The sequence below is a fragment of the Doryrhamphus excisus genome, linkage group LG4 (assembly GCF_037039965.1).
Source record: "Doryrhamphus excisus strain RoL-2023G ecotype Guam linkage group LG4, RoL_Dexc_Guam_v1.1, whole genome shotgun sequence".
In the NCBI taxonomy this organism is placed as follows: domain Eukaryota; kingdom Metazoa; phylum Chordata; class Actinopteri; order Syngnathiformes; family Syngnathidae; genus Doryrhamphus; species Doryrhamphus excisus.
The window spans coordinates 18,019,784-18,038,714 of NC_136360.1; the positions used below are offsets into that span (position 1 = coordinate 18,019,784).

At 38.8% G+C, this 18,931-nt stretch overlaps 1 protein-coding gene across 3 annotated transcripts in view; it reads right to left on the minus strand.

Annotated features, from left to right (window-relative positions):
* The window catches only part of LOC131129929 (uncharacterized), a 35,927-nt gene extending 30,233 nt beyond the window's left edge, over nucleotides 1-5,694 (minus strand). For 2 of the 3 annotated variants that reach the window (XM_078790317.1, XM_078790316.1), the window contains exons 1-3: nucleotides 5,634-5,694; nucleotides 3,344-3,648; nucleotides 3,137-3,240 (exon numbers count right to left, since the gene is read on the minus strand). The gene's annotated coding sequence lies outside the window, so the exon portion shown is untranslated. The remainder of the gene's footprint in view (nucleotides 1-3,136; nucleotides 3,241-3,343; nucleotides 3,649-5,633) is intronic. The other variant, XM_078790315.1, reaches the window with a different exon arrangement.
* Between the last annotated feature and the right edge of the window lie 13,237 nt (nucleotides 5,695-18,931).

The window sequence follows — 18,931 nt, forward strand, 5'->3', positions numbered from 1 at the left end:
CTAGTTATATTCCACCATTAACCTGATGGGCTGCACGGTGCAAAAAGTGGTTAGCACACAGACCTTACAGCTAGGAGACCCGAGTTCAATCCCATCCTAGGCCATCTCTTTGTGGAGTTTACATGTTCTCCCGGGGTTTTCTCCGGGTACTCCGGTTTCCTCCCCCATTCCAAAAACATGCTAGGTTAATTGGTGACTCCAAATTGTCCATAGGTATGAATGTGAGTGTGAATGGTTGTTTGTCTATATGTGCCCTGTGATTGACTGGCCTCCAGTCCAGGGTGTACCCCGCCTCTCGCCCGAAGACAGCTGGGATAGGCTCTAGCATCCCCCGCGACCTTCGTGAGGATAAGCGGTAGAAAATGAATGAATGAATGTTTGAGTCCACCACTGAACCACTGCTATTGTAATTGCATAGCCGATGTGAAATTGTGAGGAAAAATGTTTTTGAAAAGTTGTTGCTGTTTTAAGAAACAAAACAAAAAGGAATAAAGCTAAATCAATTCCATTTTTTCCCTTTGCTTATTGCATCACATTGAATTGCATTATATCGCAAGAAATTGCACCATATCATATCAGATTGCATTGATTTGAACTAAATGATTATCACATCGTATTGTATCGTATCGCACCGTATTGTGAAGAGGGTGAGTCGTATCGTAACGTATCATGAAAAGGGTGAATTGTATCGTATCATATCATGAAGAGGGTGAATTGTATCGTATCATATCATGAAGAGGGTGAATTGTATCGTATCATATCATGAAGAGGGTGAATTGTATCGTATCATATCATGAAGAGGGTGAATTGTATCGTATCATATCATGAAGAGGGGGAATTGTATCGTATCATATCATGAAGAGGGGGAATTGTATCGTATCATATGGTATCGTATCGCATCATATCGTGAAGAGGGTGAATCGTATCATATAATATCATGAAGAGGGGGAATTGTATCGTATCATATAATATCGTATCGCATCATATCGTGAAGAGGGTGAATCGTATCATATCATATCATGAAGAGGGTGTATCGTATCGTATCATGAAGCGGGTGAATTGTATCGTATTATATCATATCGTATCATATCGTATCGTATCATATCGTATCGTATCACATCGTATCGTGAAGCGGGTAAATCGTATTGTATCATGAAGAGGGTCAATTGCATCGTATCGTATGATATTGTATCATATCGTATCACATCGTATCATATCGTATCATATCGTATCGCATCGTATCGCATCGTATCGCATCGTATCGCATCGCATTGCATCGTATCGCATCGTATCGCATCATATCGCATCATATTGCATCATATCGCATCGTATCGTGAAGCGAGTGAATCGTATTGTATCGTATCATATCATGAAGAGGGTGAATCATATCGTATCGTATCATGAAGAGGGTGAATTGTATCGTATTGTATCGTATCGTATCATGAAGAGGGTGAATTGTATCGTATCGTACCGTATTGTATCATAAAGAGGGTGAATTGTATCGTTTCGTATCATATCGTATCGCGTCGAATCGTATCGTGAAGCGGGTGAATCGTATCGTATTGTATCATATCATGAAGAGGGTGAATCGTATCGTATCATGAAGAGGGTGAATCGTATTGTATGGTATCATGAAGAGGGTGAATTTTATCGTATTGTATCATGAAGAAGGTGAATCATATCGTATCGCATCGTATCGTGAAGAGGGTGAATCGTATCGTATTGTATCATAAAGAGGGTGAATCGTATTGTATCGTATCATGAAGAGGGTGAATTGTATTGTATCGTATCATATCGTATTGTGAAGAGGGTGAATCGTATCATATTGTATCGTATCATGAAGAGGGTGAATGGTATCATATTGTATCGTATCATGAAGAGGGTGAATCGTATCATATTGTATCGTATCATGAAGAGGGTGAATCGTATCGTATCGCATCATGAAGAGGGTGAATTGTATCGTATCGCATCATGAAGAGGGTGAATTGTATTGTATCGTATCATATCGTATCGCAAAGAGGGTGAATCGTATCATATTATATCGTATCATGAAGAGGGTGAATTGTATCGTATCATATCGTATCGTGAAGAGGGTGAATCGCTTCGTATCGTATAATGAAGAGGGTGAATTGTATCGTACCATATCGTATCATGAAGAGGGTGAATCGCATCGTATCGTATCATGAAGCGGGTGAATCGTATCGTATCATGAAGCGGGTGAATTGTATCGTATCGTGAAGAGGGTGAATCGCTTCGTATCGTATAATGAAGAGGGTGAATTGTATCGTACCATATCGTATCATGAAGAGGGTGAATCGTATTGTATCGTATCATGAAGCGGGTGAATCGTATCGTATCATGAAGCGGGTGAATTGTATCGTATCATGAAGAGGGTGAATTGTATCGTATCATGAAGAGGGTGAATCGTATCGTATCATGAAGAGGGTGAATTGTATCGTATCATGAAGAGGGTGAATTGTATCGTATCATGAAGAGGGTGAATTGTATCGTATCGCATCATGAAGAGGGTGAATTGTATTGTATCGTATCATATCGTATCGCAAAGAGGGTGAATCGTATCATATTATATCGTATCATGAAGAGGGTGAATTGTATCGTATCATATCGTATCGTGAAGAGGGTGAATCGCTTCGTATCGTATAATGAAGAGGGTGAATTGTATCGTACCATATCGTATCATGAAGAGGGTGAATCGCATCGTATCGTATCATGAAGAGGGTGAATCGTATTGTATCGTATCATGAAGCGGGTGAATCGTATCGTATCATGAAGCGGGTGAATTGTATCGTATCATGAAGAGGGTGAATTGTATCGTATCATGAAGCGGGTGAATTGTATCATATCATGAAGAGGGTGAATCGTATCGTATCATGAAGAGGGTGAATTGTATCGTATCATGAAGCGGGTGAATTGTATCGTATCATGAAGAGGGTGAATTGTATCATATCATGAAGAGGGTGAATCGTATCGTATCATGAAGCGTAAAAAGCTTGCGTACGCACAAAATGGGGCCCAAAGATTCCGAATGTGTTTTTCCACGCCAAGTACGATAACGAGACCTGTCACAGCATCCCTAATAAAAAGTAAAGAAATCCTGTACAGTAGCGTACAGTACCTTCCAAGAAGTCACAGGAAGTGCGAGTGTCCTTCACGTGGGGTTCCATTTCCCACCACTTGAAAAGATGTCAATCAAAGAGCATTGCCAGCCAGTGGGGATTTCTGTGGATGAATGCGCAGTGATTATTTGGCCCCGAGTCCCCCCCCCCCATATAGCCCCCAGTGCATTCCTTCTCTCTTCAAACATGAATGCCTTTCTATGTACCTCATCGTTCTCGTTCCTTTTTTCAAGCAACTTGGCCTCCAACCACCCGGGATGGAAACATAGTGATGGAACTGTTCTTCGAGGAGACAAAAAGTCCAGATATTTAGTGGACCTCGTGTGACCTCACATTTTGGATTCGGTACTTAGGACTTGGAACAAACACAAACAAACTATCACCCGGCTTATGGGGATCACACAAGGCTGTAAGTCCAGCCAGGCTGGGAGGTGTCATCAGCAGGAAGTGCCACGCTGTTTGCATCATCGCTCAGGCCGGACAAATCACATCGATGTTTAGCTTAGCGGTCCTGTGAAGATATTATAACTTTGTCAATCTGATGTACTGTACATCTTAGCGGTGTCACAAGATCTCGCAAGATTCAAACGTGACTTGTGTGCAGTCGGCCTGGAAGGATAATAACACATTCATTCATCATGAAATTAATAAAAACGATCCCTGTTTCCTTAATGGCCTCCAAACAAGCAGGAAGAGGTTTCACTCTGGGCATTGCTTTCAGCACCGAGACACCTTTCTTCTATAAAACAACAGCATGAATGGAGTGAGAGTTTTTGTCAGTCATTAGGTCACTTTTTCTCTCAGTGGGTCTCGTCTGGTGACACCCCCCCCCCCCCCCCCCCCGACTAGATATGCTAACAAGATATGCTAACAGCTTTGCAAAAATCAGCGACAAAGTGAATCATAAGTACAAATTTCGGCATTTGCTCTTTTTTTGCAATAATTTTTTGCTGTTTTTGTTTTTTCAAGTGCTCGAAATACACACTAAATTATCTTATCTTATTATTATCTTATTATTATCTTATTATCTAAAAAGCGGTAGAATGAATGAATGAATGAATATATATATATATATATATATATATATATATATATATTATAGTATAATCCCATATTTTGACTTTATTCCCATAAGACTATACTTTGTCCAAACACCTAATTTTACAAAATTACATTTTTTTGCTTCTATGTATATATATATTTATATTATAGTATAAAAGTATAACATTATGAGAAGCAAAATAAAATTGTACAAATTGTGTATGTATATATATATATATATATATATATATATATACTATAAAAGCCATTTTTCTTGAGTATATCAACTCTATGCTACAAAATAATTTATATATATTTTATTATATTTTTTATATCATAATATCATAAATTTCTTCTTGTTTTGAGTATTTTTTCTCTTTTGTGCTTTTTTTTACATTTTCCAACTATTTTAATTTAACCTTTTCTCCTCATGATGATGACTTTATTTCTTATAATATTTAGACTTCAGTCTCGTAAGATTCCCTATTACATAATAGTCTGACTATTATAACCAGTACTGGAAGTGTACTTGAAATAAATAGCACATTGTCTGTATATAAGAATATGTATATAAGAATTTTTCAATGAGTCTTTGCCTTTTTATCAACGTGCAAAATATTCCAAGGAAAATTTTTCTATATATATATATATATATATATAATATATATATAATATTATATATATTATATATTTATTTTTAATGAAGCAAATTTTATTTAGGGAGCATTCCACATTTTTTTGTTTTCATTTTGACTTTTTCCAAACAGGACTTTCCTCTAGGCCTGGCGTTTACATGTTATACTGCCCCCTGTTGCCTCGGCAATCACATAGCAGGCAGCATCAGTCTGAATGTTTGACCTCCTTACACTATTATAATAATAATATTAGCGACTTTACAGTATTACAGTATTATGTCTGCTTGTATTGTACCGAGTGTGTTGCGGCTCCACAATACAAATACACACAGCTCTCCCAAAGGGCATTGGTGTATTGTGTTGCGTGGAGTCCATTAGAAAAGCTAATAAACATCTGTTTCCATGAGTGTCTTTCTTGAACGCAGCCTGGCTGCTCTCCAAGAAGGCCTTCACAGTTCATAAGGGTGCAGAAAATCACCTCCAGTCATTTTTCTTTGCCAAGTCCCCCCAGCCTGCTCTTCTTCCTGTCAACACAATGCCGTGTGTGTGTTTTGGCCCTCATGTGCTGGTGTATTTTTAGGTTTTGAGGCTAAATTTAACCTCCTAATCTTATTACTGTGAATCAGGAGCAGTGTTTCTCCACTTGGCAGCACCACCACAACAACAACACGGGACAAACTCATCGCTTGGTGTATTAAATTAACAAGCACACACAGGCACTGACTCAAATGTTATAATAAATTAAACCTTTATTTATTGATATTAACAATAAACGACGTGAGCCAGGCAGAACTCAACGGATAAGAAGTTAGCAACTTACTTCGATGAACACAACTCCGGGCTAATCGGCGCTAGTGGAGTGAGTGACAGCGATTGCGGCCAATCACGCGTTAGGACATTAAAAAAAAAACAAACCACCGAGCCAATCGATTAGCTTGTGGGCGGTCTAAAGGAAAGTGGCCTTCAGCTCGTAATCGCTTGGTCCTAGTGCTTGACATTTTCTTTTTAATATACTGCAATATTGTAAAAATCTACATATGATATATTCAACACTAAAGAAACAACAATTTGATGCAGTGCAGAGTAAAATCATAATTTTTTTACGATATATTTTTAATACATTTACATGTCTGAGGACTCATTTCTAAATAGAAGAGTGAAATATAGTCCAAAAAGTATAATAAAATAATAATTCCTTTGAAATATTATAGCAATATTATAGCATTTTTAAGCTAGCTAAGCAGAACTCAACGGATAAGAAGTTAGCAACTTACTTCGATGAACACGAACTCTGGGCTAATGGGTGCTTAATGGAGTGAATGACAGCGATTGCGGCCAATCACGCGTTAGGACATTAAAAAAAAACAAACCACCGAGCCAATCGATTAGCTTGTAGGCGGTCTAAAGGAAAGTGGTCTTCACTTCGCATCGCTTGGTCCTAGTGCTTGACATGTTCCTTTTAATATACCGCAACATTGTAAAATCTACATATGATATATTCAACACTAAAGAAACAACAATTTGATGCAGTGTAGAGTAAAACCATAAATATATTATATATATATATTAATACGTTTATATGTCTGAGGACTCATTTCTAATTAGGAGAAGAGTGAAATATAGTAAAAAAAAAATAAAAAAAAATAAAATCCCCCTTGAAATATAGCAATATTATAGCATTTTTTAACAATGCAATCAACCCTCTCAATATGAGCCTTCGATTGTCGCTCCCTCGCTATATATCATATTTTTTTTCAGAAATTAATTCAATAATGGCTGCTGCGTGGCCGACTCTGATGTCATGATAAGAGTGAAAGAAGTTCTTCTCCCAGCTAGTGTGGAAGTGGTACATTTTTGGCGGTAATGCTTTACAACAAGGTACACAAAATGACAGTAGTTAACCACTACTCATTAATTCCTCATTAGGTCTTCATTAGTTCCTTGGTAACTACTCTAAAAATATGTCCCTTTGTAATTAGTTTTAAGTACTGTATTTTATTTGTAGAATAAATAAATTCCATGCTAATTGGTTAGTTCGCTAGCTTAGATAGTGTTTGTCTTGAGTCACTGAGTGCAATGTGGTGTGAACAATGAGTAATAGGGGTGTAAATGTGACTATAGGGGTGTTATTTTTTGTCTCCAGGGCTCTAATAATGTTAAAAAATAATGCATTTAGAAAGTCAGTAAAACAGAGCTTTCCCGACAGACGTGATTAATACACAATAATGATCCGTGATTAGTTTCTGGTTAGTTTGCTAGCTTAGATAGCGTTCGTCTTGAGTCCCGACAGCATAAAAGTTGCAATGTGGTGTAAACAATGAATAATAGGGGTGTCAATATGACTACAGGGGTGTTATTTTTTGTCTCGAGGGCTCTAATAATGTTAAAAATAATGCATTTAGAAAGTCAGAAATGGGTTTCTGGGTCACGGTGGCATAATTTTTCACATGTTGGCCACACAGTTATGAGATCCGGAAAAGAACGTCGGCATCAACGTGTTCCACCGAGGAAAACAGAGCGTTCCCGACAGACGTGATTAGTTTCTGGTTAGTTTGCTAGCTTAGATAGTGTTTGTCTTGAGTCCCTACGAGAGTTGCAATGTAGTGTAAACAATGAGTAATAGGAGTATAAACGTGACTATAGGGGTGTTATTGTTTGTCTAGCGGGCTCTAATAATGTTAAAAATAATACATGTAGAAAGTCAGAAATGGGTTTCTGGGTCACGGTGGCATAATGTTTCACATGTTGGTGACACGGTTATGAGATCTGGAAAGAACGTCGGTATCAACGAGTTCCGTCGAGTAAAACAGAGCGTTCCTGACAGACGTGAGTGCAGTGTAAGCACACAGTGTACTTTAGTAGCATGTGTCACTGTGCACCGCATGCCAGGGGACACGACTGATTGGCTTTTGTGTAGAAATATCGACAACGCTGATTCGCTGTGGAGACCAAAAAAGAACATGGAAATCAGATTCCGAAATATCAAGTAGTAAATATGAGTGTAGTCATCAAGGCCACCGGAAAAAGTCAATTGCATAAACAGACAGACCCTTTAAGATGAACACTCTTAGAGTGAGCCAGTTATGACATCATAACTAATCAGTCTTCTGTCATTCAAGCCGGGAGCCAAAAGTCCACATAACTTTATTGAGCGCACAAACAAAGCGCTCAGTCTGCATCCAACACCTCTGCTCTGAGATTTGATGCCGACTTCCTGATCAAACAAGCAAAAGCAAAGAACTTCCTGGCTGCTTCCTTTCCCCTGCAGAGCCATCTTGATGCTCACGTGCTTCATGGACGGGGAAAACAAGTTTGACCCATTTTCAAACTCGTCTTCTTTTCTATTTGGAGAAAGCATGTGAAGTAAAGTAAACATGTGGAGGACAAAGAAAATGGCCACAAAAGAAGTAATAATTATTTCATTTTTCCTCAGTAACTACTCAGTGCCTTTGTCATTCCTTCCTCAGTAACTCCTCAAAATGTATGGACCTTCATCATTTGTTCCTCAGTCACTATCCTAAATGTATGAGCTATAGTCGTTCTTTCCTCAGTAACTACTCTAAATGTATGTGCCTTAGTCATTTGTTCTTCATTGGTTCCTCAGTAACTACTCAAAATGTATGTGCCTTAGTCATTCCTTCCTCAGTAACTACTCAAAATGTATGTGCCTTAGTCATTCCTTCCTCAGTAACTACTCTAAATTCATGTGCCTTAGTCATTCCTTCCTCAGTAACTACTCAAAATGTATGTGCCTTAGTCATTCCTTCCTCAGTAACTACTCTAAATATATGTGCCTTAGTCATTCCTTCCTCAGTAACTACTCAAAATGTATGTGCCTTAGTCATTCCTTCCTCAGTAACTACTCTAAATTTATGTGACTTAGTCATTCCTTCCTCAGTAACTACTCAAAATGTATTTGCCTTAGTCATTCCTTCCTCAGTAACTACTCTAAATAAATGTGCCTTAGTCATTCCTTCCTCAGTAACTACTCTAAATGTATGTGCCTTAGTCATTCCTTCCTCAGTAACTACTCTAAATGTATGTGCCTTAGTCATTCCTTCCTCAGTAACTACTCTAAATGTATGGACCTTCATCATTTGTTCCTCAGTAACTATTCTGAATGTATGAGCCATAGTCATTCCTTCCTCGGTAACTACTCTAAATGTATGTGCCTTAGTCATTTGTTCTTCATTGGTTTCTCAGTAACTACTAAAAATGTATGTGCCTTAGTCATTTCTTCCTCAGTAACTACTCTAAATATATGTGCCTTAGTCATTCCTTCCTCAGTAACTACTCTAAATGTATGTGCCTTAGTCATTCCTTCCTCAGTAACTACTCTAAATGTATGTGCCTTAGTCATTTGTTCTTCATTGGTTCCTCTGTAACTACTCAAAATGTATGTGCCTTAGTCATTCCTTCCTCAGTAACTACTCAAAATGTATGTGCCTTAGTCATTCCTTCCTCAGTAACTACTCTAAATTTATGTGACTTAGTCATTCCTTCTTCAGTAACTACTCAAAATGTATTTGCCTTAGTCATTCCTTCCTCAGTAACTACTCTAAATAAATGTGCCTTAGTCGTTCCTTCCTCAGTAACTACTCTAAATGTATGTGCCTTAGTCATTCCTTCCTCAGTAACTATTCTAAATGTATGTGCCTTAGTCATTCCTTCATCAGTAACTACTCTAAAAATATGTGCTTTAGTCATTCCTTCCCCAGTAACTACTCAAAATGTATTTGCCTTAGTCATTCCTTCCTCAGTAACTACTCTAAATAAATGTGCCTTAGTCATTCCTTCCTTAGTAACTACTCAAAATGTATGTGCCTTAGTCATTCCTTCCTCAGTAACTACTCTAAATATATGTGCCTTAGTCATTCCTTCCTCAGTAACTACTCAAAATGTATGTGCCTTAGTCATTTGTTCTTCATTGGTTCCTCTGTAACTACTCAAAATGTATGTGCCTTAGTCATTCCTTCCTCAGTAACTACTCAAAATGTATGTGCCTTAGTCATTCCTTCCTCAGTAACTACTCTAAATATATGTGCCTTAGTCATTCCTTCCTCAGTAACTACACGAAATGTATGTGCCTTAGTCATTCCTTCTTCAGTAACTACTCTAAATGTATGTGACTTAGTCATTCCTTCCTCAGTAACTACTCAAAATGTATATGCCTTAGTCATTCCTTCCTCAGTAACTACTCTAAATAAATGTGCCTTAGTCATTCCTTCCTCAGTAACTACTCTAAATTTATGTGCCTTAGTCGATCCTTCCTCAGTAACTATTCTAAATGTTTGTGCCTTAGTCATTCCTTCATCAGTAACTGCTCTAAAAATATGTGCCTTAGTCATTCCTTTCTCAGTAACTACTCAAAATGTATTTGCCTTAGTCATTCCTTCCTCAGTAACTACTCTAAATAAATGTGCCTTAGTCATTCCTTCCTCAGTAACTACTCTAAATGTATGTGCCTTAGTCATTCCTTCCTCAGTAACTACTCTAAATGTATGTGCCTTAGTCATTTGTTCTTCATTGGTTCCTCAGTAACTACTCAAAATGTATGTGCCTTAGTCATTCCTTCCTCAGTAACTACTCTAAATATATGTGCCTTAGTCATTCCTTCCTCAGTAACTACTCAAAATGTATGTGCCTTAGTCATTTGTTCTTCATTGGTTCCTCTGTAACTACTCAAAATGTATGTGCCTTAGTCATTCCTTCCTCAGTAACTACTCTAAATATATGTGCCTTAGTCATTCCTTCCTCAGTAACTACACTAAATGTATGTGCCTTAGTCATTCCTTCCTCAGTAACTACTCTAAATGTATGTGACTTAGTCATTCCTTCCCCAGTAACTACTCAAAATGTATATGCCTTAGTCATTCCTTCATCAGTAACTACTCTAAAAATATGTGCCTTAGTCATTCCTTTCTCAGTAACTACTCAAAATGTATATGCCTTAGTCATTCCTTCCTCAGTAACTACTCTAAATAAATGTGCCTTAGTCATTCCTTCCTCAGTAACTACTCTAAATGTATGTGCCTTAGTCATTCCTTCCTCAGTAACTACTCTAAATGTATGTGCCTTAGTCATTTGTTCTTCATTGGTTCCTCAGTAACTACTCTAAATGTATGTGCCTTAGTCATTCCTTCCTCAGTAACTACTCTAAATGTATGTGCCTTAGTCATTACGTCCTCAGTAACTACTCAAAATGTATGTGCCTTAGTCATTCCTTCCTCAGTAACTACTCTCAATGTATGTGCCTTAGTCATTCCTTCCTCAGTAACTACTCTAAATGTATGTGCCTTAGCCATTACGTCCTCAGTAACTACTCAAAATGTATGTGCCTTAGTCATTCCTTCCTCAGTAACTACTCTCAATGTATGTGCCTTAGTCATTCCTTCCTCAGTAACTACTCCAAATTCCTCCTCCTTTCCATATGTATCGTATGTGTTTCCCCAGTGTATCGACATATTGTATATTTTTATTGAAGAATGAAAGTAATTATTAAAGTTATAAAGCCATTATCCAAATGAGCCAAATGGTGAAAACATGGAACAGCAGTCAACCTTTCGAGGTGTTGCCGGCCAACCAAAGTGACCCCAAGAGCGCAGCTACGACTCATCTAAGAGGTCACAAAAGGCCCCACACCCATAGAACTACAGGCCTCACTTGCTTCAGTTAAGGCATGACTCCACCACCAAAGTTCCTCACATGACATTACCTTAACCCCACTTGAAAAAATATGTCCTCACAGTCCATGTGGAAGTGGTACATTTTTGACTTTTTAAGATGAGAAGAAATCTGAAGCTAACTTTAGCTCGCTAGCCTGCGGCCATCTCAAAACCCTGCAGCATAAGAGTTGCGCAATGTAATGTAAACAATGAATAATAGAGTGTAAAGGTGACTATAGGGGTGTTATTTCATTTCTACAGGGTTCTATAATGTTAACGTTTCTATGCTCTAAGTACAAAAATATTGTGTTAGTTAATATTGAATCCTGTATTGTGGAATTCATGTATTGTGGTCTTGGCTAGAACCAATTAACCGCTCTAAAAGAGGGACGACTGCAATGGGTGAGAATCATCTAACGACAAATACAAAAAACGACAAATACAAAAGGTGAGTTTGTTCCGGCAGACACGGAAACGTGAAAGAGAGCGAGGGGAGCAGAGTAAAAAGAGTGAATGTAGGTCATCGGTTGAGAAATGTATGTCAGCGTGATGACGAGCAGAACGTGAGGGAACCTTCATCACATCAATGATGCAGCGACACACAGATGACTTGGAGACGACCGCTGTGGAGGAAAAATATGCTAATGAGGCAGGACGCCTTTTATTGGCGTCTGCAATCAACACTCCATTTCAGCGCTGTCAGGATGCACAGTGAAATATTACAATGAAGTACACAATACTACAGTAGTTCATTAGGAAGCAACCTACCTAACCCTAACAACTACTCATTAGTTCATCTGTAACTACTCTAAATGTATGTGCCTTAGCCATTCCTTCCTCAGCAACTACTCTAAATGTATGTGCCTTAGGCATGCCTTCCCCAGTAACTACTCTAAATGTGTCTTAGTCATTCCTTTCCCAGTAACTACTCTAAATGTACCTTAGTCATTCCTTCCTCAGTAACTACTCTAAATGTATGTGCCTTAGTCATTCCTTCCTCAGTAACTACTCTAAATGTATGTGCCTTGGTCATTTTTCCTCACTAACTACTCAAAATGTATGTGCCTTAGTCATTCCTTCCTCAGTAACTACTCTAAATGTTCCTCCTCCCTTTCCATATGTATTGTATATGTTTCCCCAGTGTATCGATATACTGTATATTTTTATTGAAGAATGAACTAAAACTTCCCAGGAAGCATGTCTGTGAACACACCACAAGTGTCCACTTTAAAAGTCAGCAGTGTCCTAAATTCCTCACGTGTCCGAAGGTCAAAGAATAGCCCCCCCCCCCCCCCCCCCCTCTTGGACTGCAGCCCAATTTCTCACTATGGGAAGCTGGACCAAAGCCTTTTTTCTTTTTCTTGGACCAAATGATTGGCTGCAGCAGCTTATCCAGAAAAAAGCTGCAGTTGGTGGTTGAGATGAAATGATGGCGTGGTTCGTGTCGTTTGGGTAGAAGATGTAGGTCAGACACGCTTTGCATGTGTGCTTGGTGCATTGTTGGCTTTGCATCTGCTCACACAAAACCACTTTCTTCTCCTCCTTTTAGAATTTTTATCAGGAATTTCATGAATTGGGTTTGTATGAAGGGGAAACCGTGACCTCCGGTTTTGTGTTCAAACCAACACACACACACACACACACACATTAGTCTTTGACTAAACACTTACATAAAAAAATTGGGCTTGAAATTTGATTAGCCAACCAATAACTTCACATAATATCTTGTATCCATAAAAGCTGAATTTGGTGCTTTTGTACGTGTGCAATATTAAATAGGAATCGAACGTTATGGTTTATGAAAATATAACACACATGACCTTGAACAGCATCATCACTATAACTATAAAAACACACACGGGAAGCCCTCAGAAAAATGAAGCTGCAGTGTTAAATGTAGCTACAATCAAATGTGTCCTCGTTTTAATGAACGACTCATTTTTGTGAACTTTCTTCCCCTTTTATGATTTGACGATTCACTTCTTGGACAATGCAGTGCGTCAAAGAAAAGGAAAGTGAAAAGTAAGACTTGCCACTTTTCTCACCTGAAAGACTCAGAGAAGAGAACCTCTGGAACATCTGGAAGAGACGCTGGGCTTATACAATGCCATCATAAGGACAGCGTGTGAGTGACAGGAAGAAAAGCTGACATGGTTCAGGTATGAATCTCTCAACCCTGCTTGTTGTCTCTGAATATGCACTACGTATACAAACGTAGCACCAGTGTTCGATGCCACCATTTCAATGAAACGGCCTGTGCCTGTGAGTAAAACCACAACAGCGGGAACGACGTGTGCAAGCGAGGTCTGAGACAATCCGACTCGTGCGCCACAAGTGTTGTTGATTCATCAGCACTCGTCTGGTACGTCGCGGGTGTCGACCATCTGGGCCAAAGAATGAGGACAGACAGCCAAGCAACCACATGCGGTGGGTCCCTGCCTCCGAGGAGGTATTTAACCATCAAGTTAAGAATAGACGTAGACCCCTGGATGGGGGGGTGGGGGTTGCAAGGCCAAAAACAGTGGAGCCTCCAAAGTTCAGTAGTTCGACTACCTGAACACTACGTCACCTGAAGTAGAAAAATTGAAGGACATAACAAACAGGAATATTCAATGACAAAGTCAAATTCCTTACCTTTATCTATGTGGCTGCACACTGGAAGGGGCGTTGCAAAAAAGGGAGAGATAGGCTCAACCAATGTTGGTTTCTGCATTTTCACTTTAATTAACATAATTTCACTTTCCTTTTTTATGAAGCGCGTTCACATCGTCCTTCGTGTTGCAATTTTCAACTACATACTCTAATTAACTAACTTAGTTAACTGCTGTATAACAAAAGTAAATAAAACTAAAATAAAGTCAATCTACTCAGCCCGTATACGGCACATCATGGAACGGGAAATGGATACAAATGTTTGTGAAATGGATACAAATGTTTGTGAAATGCATGAAAATGTGTTTTTCTTTGGAAAACAAAGACATTTGAAAGTGATCCCAAACTTTTGAGCAGTAGTGTATGTGGTTGCACACTGGAAGGGGCGTTGCAAAAGAGGGAGAGACGGGCTCAATCAATGTTGGTTTTTCATTTTCTGTCTAATTTCACTTTCCTTTTTTATGAAGCACGTTCACATCGTCCTTGGTGTAACAACTTGCAACTACATACTCTAATTAACTAACTTAGTTAACTGCTGTATAATGAAAGTAAATAAAACTAAAATAAATCATTCATTCATTCTCTACCGCTTTTTCCTCACGAGGGTCGCGGGGGTGATGGAGCCTATCCCAGCTGTCTTCGGGCGAGAGGCGGGGTAGACCCTGGACTGGTGGCCAGCCAATCACAGGGCACATATAGACAAACAACCATTCACACTCACATTCATACCTATGGACAATTTAGAGTGGCCAATTAACCTAGCATGTTTTTGGAATGTGGGAGGAAACCGGAGTACCCGGAGAAAACCCACGCATGCACGGGGAGAACATGCAAACTCCACACAGAGATGGCCGAGGGTGGGAATTGAACCCTGGTCTCCTAGCTAACCACTAGTCCGCCGTGCCGCCTAAAATAAATAATAATAAATTAAAATGAATAATAAATAAAGTCAATCTACTCAGCCCGTATACGGCACATCATGGAACATGTACACTACTGCTGACAAGTTTGGGATCACTTGGAAATGTTTTTTGGTCCAGTCTGAGATATGGCTTTTTCTTGGCAGTCCTGCTATGAAGTCCAGCATCCTGAAGTGGCCGCTTCACTGTTGATACTGACACTGGTGTTTGACGGCTACTATTTAGTGCAGCTGCCAGGTGACGACCTGTGAGGCGTCTTTGTCTTAAACTACACACTCTCAGATATGTGCAGCGTTTTTCTGTCCTTGTTAGACCCAGTTTGTGCTGCTCTCTGAAGGGAGTAGTTAACAGCATGGTAAGAGATTTTAGTTTTAGTTAGGATTTTTAGATGGCTTTTCTAATCATCTATTAGCCTTATAAAATTCTTAAACTACACACTCTCAGATATTTGTCTTCTTGCACAGTTGTGCAGCGTTTTTCTGTCCTTGTTAGACCCAGTTTGTGCTATTGTTAAATATTTTTGTGTCTTTCATGATTACAGTCACCCTTGGTTTAATTAATTGGTTACAGACCTGCCAGCGATAAATTAATTTCCACAATATAGGATTCCAAGTCAATAAATAGAATATTTTTGTAGTTGGGGCACGGAAAATCTGTTTATGACTTTGTAAATACGAGGAATTTATGTTGCAGATTTTTATTGACCGATTCCGACACCGATCATATGGAATAATTTGTTTGTTTCTTTGTTTTTCTTGCACAGTTGTGCATCGTTTTTCTGTCCTTGTTAGACCCAGTTTGTGCTATTGTTAAGGTTTTTTTTTGTCTTTCATGATTACAGTCACCCCTGGTTTAATTAATTGGTTACAGACCTACCAGCGATGAAATTAATTTCCACGATATAGGATTCCAAGTCAATACATTTTTGGAGTTGCAGCACGGAATGAGTGAAATTGACCGATTCCGACACTGATCATATGGAATAATTCTTGTTTGTTTCTTCTTGCACAGTTGTGCATCGTTTTTCTGTCCTTGTTAGACCCAGTTTGTGCTGCTGTCTGAAGGGAGTAGTTAACAGCATGGTAAGAGATTTTAGTTTTAGTTTAGATTATTAGATGGCTTTTCTAATCATCTATTAGCCTTATAAAATGATGAACTTGGATTAGCAGCCATACCAGGAGATTGATGCAGAGGACTGACAGTTGTTGATAGTAGGCCTCTATGCAAAAATGTACATCCTTCTTTGAAAATCATCTCATTCATTTTCATTGTTTGGGAAATGGATACAAATGTTTGTGAAATGCATGAAAATGTGTTTTTCTTTAGAAAACAAAGGAATTTGTAAGTGATCCCAAACTTTTGAGCGGTAGTGTATGTGGCTGCACACTGGAAGGGGTGGTGCAAAAGAGGGAGAGACGGGCTCAACCAATGTTGGTTTTTCCATTTTCTGTCTAATTTCACTTTGGTGTAGCAACTTGTGACTACGTATTTTAACTAAGTAACTTAGTTAACGGATGTATAACAAAAGTAAATAAAACTAAAATAAAGTCAATCTACTCAGCCCGTATATGGCACATCATGGAACGGGAATGTTTGCAGAGTGAAATCTTAAGTGACGGGAAGTCAGCTATATATGTCGCCCGTCGATCATAAATGTTAAGAGTAAACATGTTTTGTGCATGAAACCATTCCAAATGCATAGAAATGATGATTGAAAGAAAAAGACCATTTAAGGCTTCTCCAAAAGTCTTCAATGAAGGTAAACGTAACCTTAAATGTTCATCTCGTGTATTTAGAATAATTGTAAAATCATTAACCATACTCCATAACATTATTAGTGATTGGTGTCTTCATGTCGAGAGCAATGTTCCTGACAATGAATGACAACACAGAAATTAGACAGAAAATGCAGAAACTAACATTAGTTGAGCCTGTCTCTCCCTTTTTTGCAACGCCCCTTCCAGTGTGCAGCCTATTTGGTGGCCAAAACATCGTCCACAAACCGTACCCCCAACCCGGCAGACCAATGAGTGACAGGCCTTCCACAATATGATGTTTATATATTATTCATATATATATATTTTTATATATGAATATATATATTCATATATATGAATATGAATGCATATCCTGCTATAGTTGATATGCAGGATGCACGTCCAGGTTGGTCTCAATCTTCTATTTCTAAATGGGATACACAATAGGAGCAAAAAGGCTCATGTGCGGCTGTTGGAGGTCAGATGGAAGCCGAGCAGCAGAAGTGGGTCAGTGTGCTACGGCACATGCAACAGGACGTGCGCGGCATCTTCAATGATCAGGAACGCGCTCACACGGCGCATCCGTCACGACCGCGGTTACACACTCGCAGACGACCTCCTGTCAGGCCTATTATCCGCCGTGTCTTCACATTGTTGTGGGTGAAAAGGAACGGAGCGTCTGACGCAGGCTGATGCAAATGCCATCGCTTTATGGAAGCTAACCTTGAGTTCACGTTTGTTCAATGCTGACCTGAATTCCTCAATCGGTTATGCAGCTGACGATTGGCTGGTGATGAAGCGATAAAGGACAAATTGCTCATGAGTTTGCACGACTTGAGTTAATATACGTTTCCTGCATATGTCTGCTTTTTCTCATGAATAGTCAGGCCTTCTTCACCGAGACGGGAACGAAAATGTAACGTGAACAAAAGCATCAAACCCGGATCACGTTCATGTAAGTGGGTCAGCATGTGTTTTTCTATATTCCGTATCACAACTTCAGTATAGCGTCTTGGAAATAGAACATTCATGCAGTGCAATTTGATGTTCAACCAAAATGTTCCAAAACAAAAATACAGTGGAACCTTGGTTAGCATCAGACTGTAACCAAAACAGATGCTAACCAGATCATTGGTTCCCATTATAAATCATATAAATCCAATTAATCCGTTCCAGAAAGACAAAAAGAGTATGATTAATGCTTTTACAATTATTAAAAAAGACAATTCTAAATACACGAAATGAACATTTAACGTTACGTTTACCTTCACTGAAGACTTTGGAAGAAGCCTTAATTTTTTTCATTCGTCATTTCTATGCATTTAGAATGGTTTCATGCACAAAACATGTTTACAATTAACATTTATGATCGACGGGCGACATATATAAATGACTTCCCGTCACTTTCACTCTGATTTCACTCTGCAAACATTCCCGTTCCATGATGTGCCGTATACGGGCTGAGTAGATTGACTTTATTTTAGTTTTATTTACTTTCGTTATACATCAGTTAACTAAGTTACTTTGTTAAAATACGTAGTCACAAGTTGCTACACCAAAGTGAAAATGGAAAAACCAACATTGGTTGAGCCCGTCTCTCCCTCTTTTGCACCGCCCCTTCCAGTGTGCAGCCACATACACTACCGCTCAAAAGTTTGGGATCACTTACAAATTCCTTTGTTTTCTAAAGAAAAACACATTTTCATGCATTTCACAAACATTTGTATCCATTTCCCAAACAATGAAAATGAATGAGATGATTTTCAAAGAAGGATGTACATTTTTGCATAGAGGCCTACTATCAACAACTGTCAGTCCTCTGCATCAATCTCCTGGTATGGCTGCTAATCCAAGTTCATCATTTTATAAGGCTAATAGATGATTAGAAAAGCCAACTAAAAATCCTAACTAAAACTAAAATCTCTTACCATGCTGTTAACTACTCCCTTCAGAGAGCAGCACAAACTGGGTCTAACAAGGACAGAAAAACGATGCACAACTGTGCAAGAAGAAACAAACAAGAATTATTCCATATGATCCGTGTCGGAATCGGTCAATTTCACTCATTCCGTGCTGCAACTACAAAAATGTATTGACTTGGAATCCTATATCGTGGAAATTAAT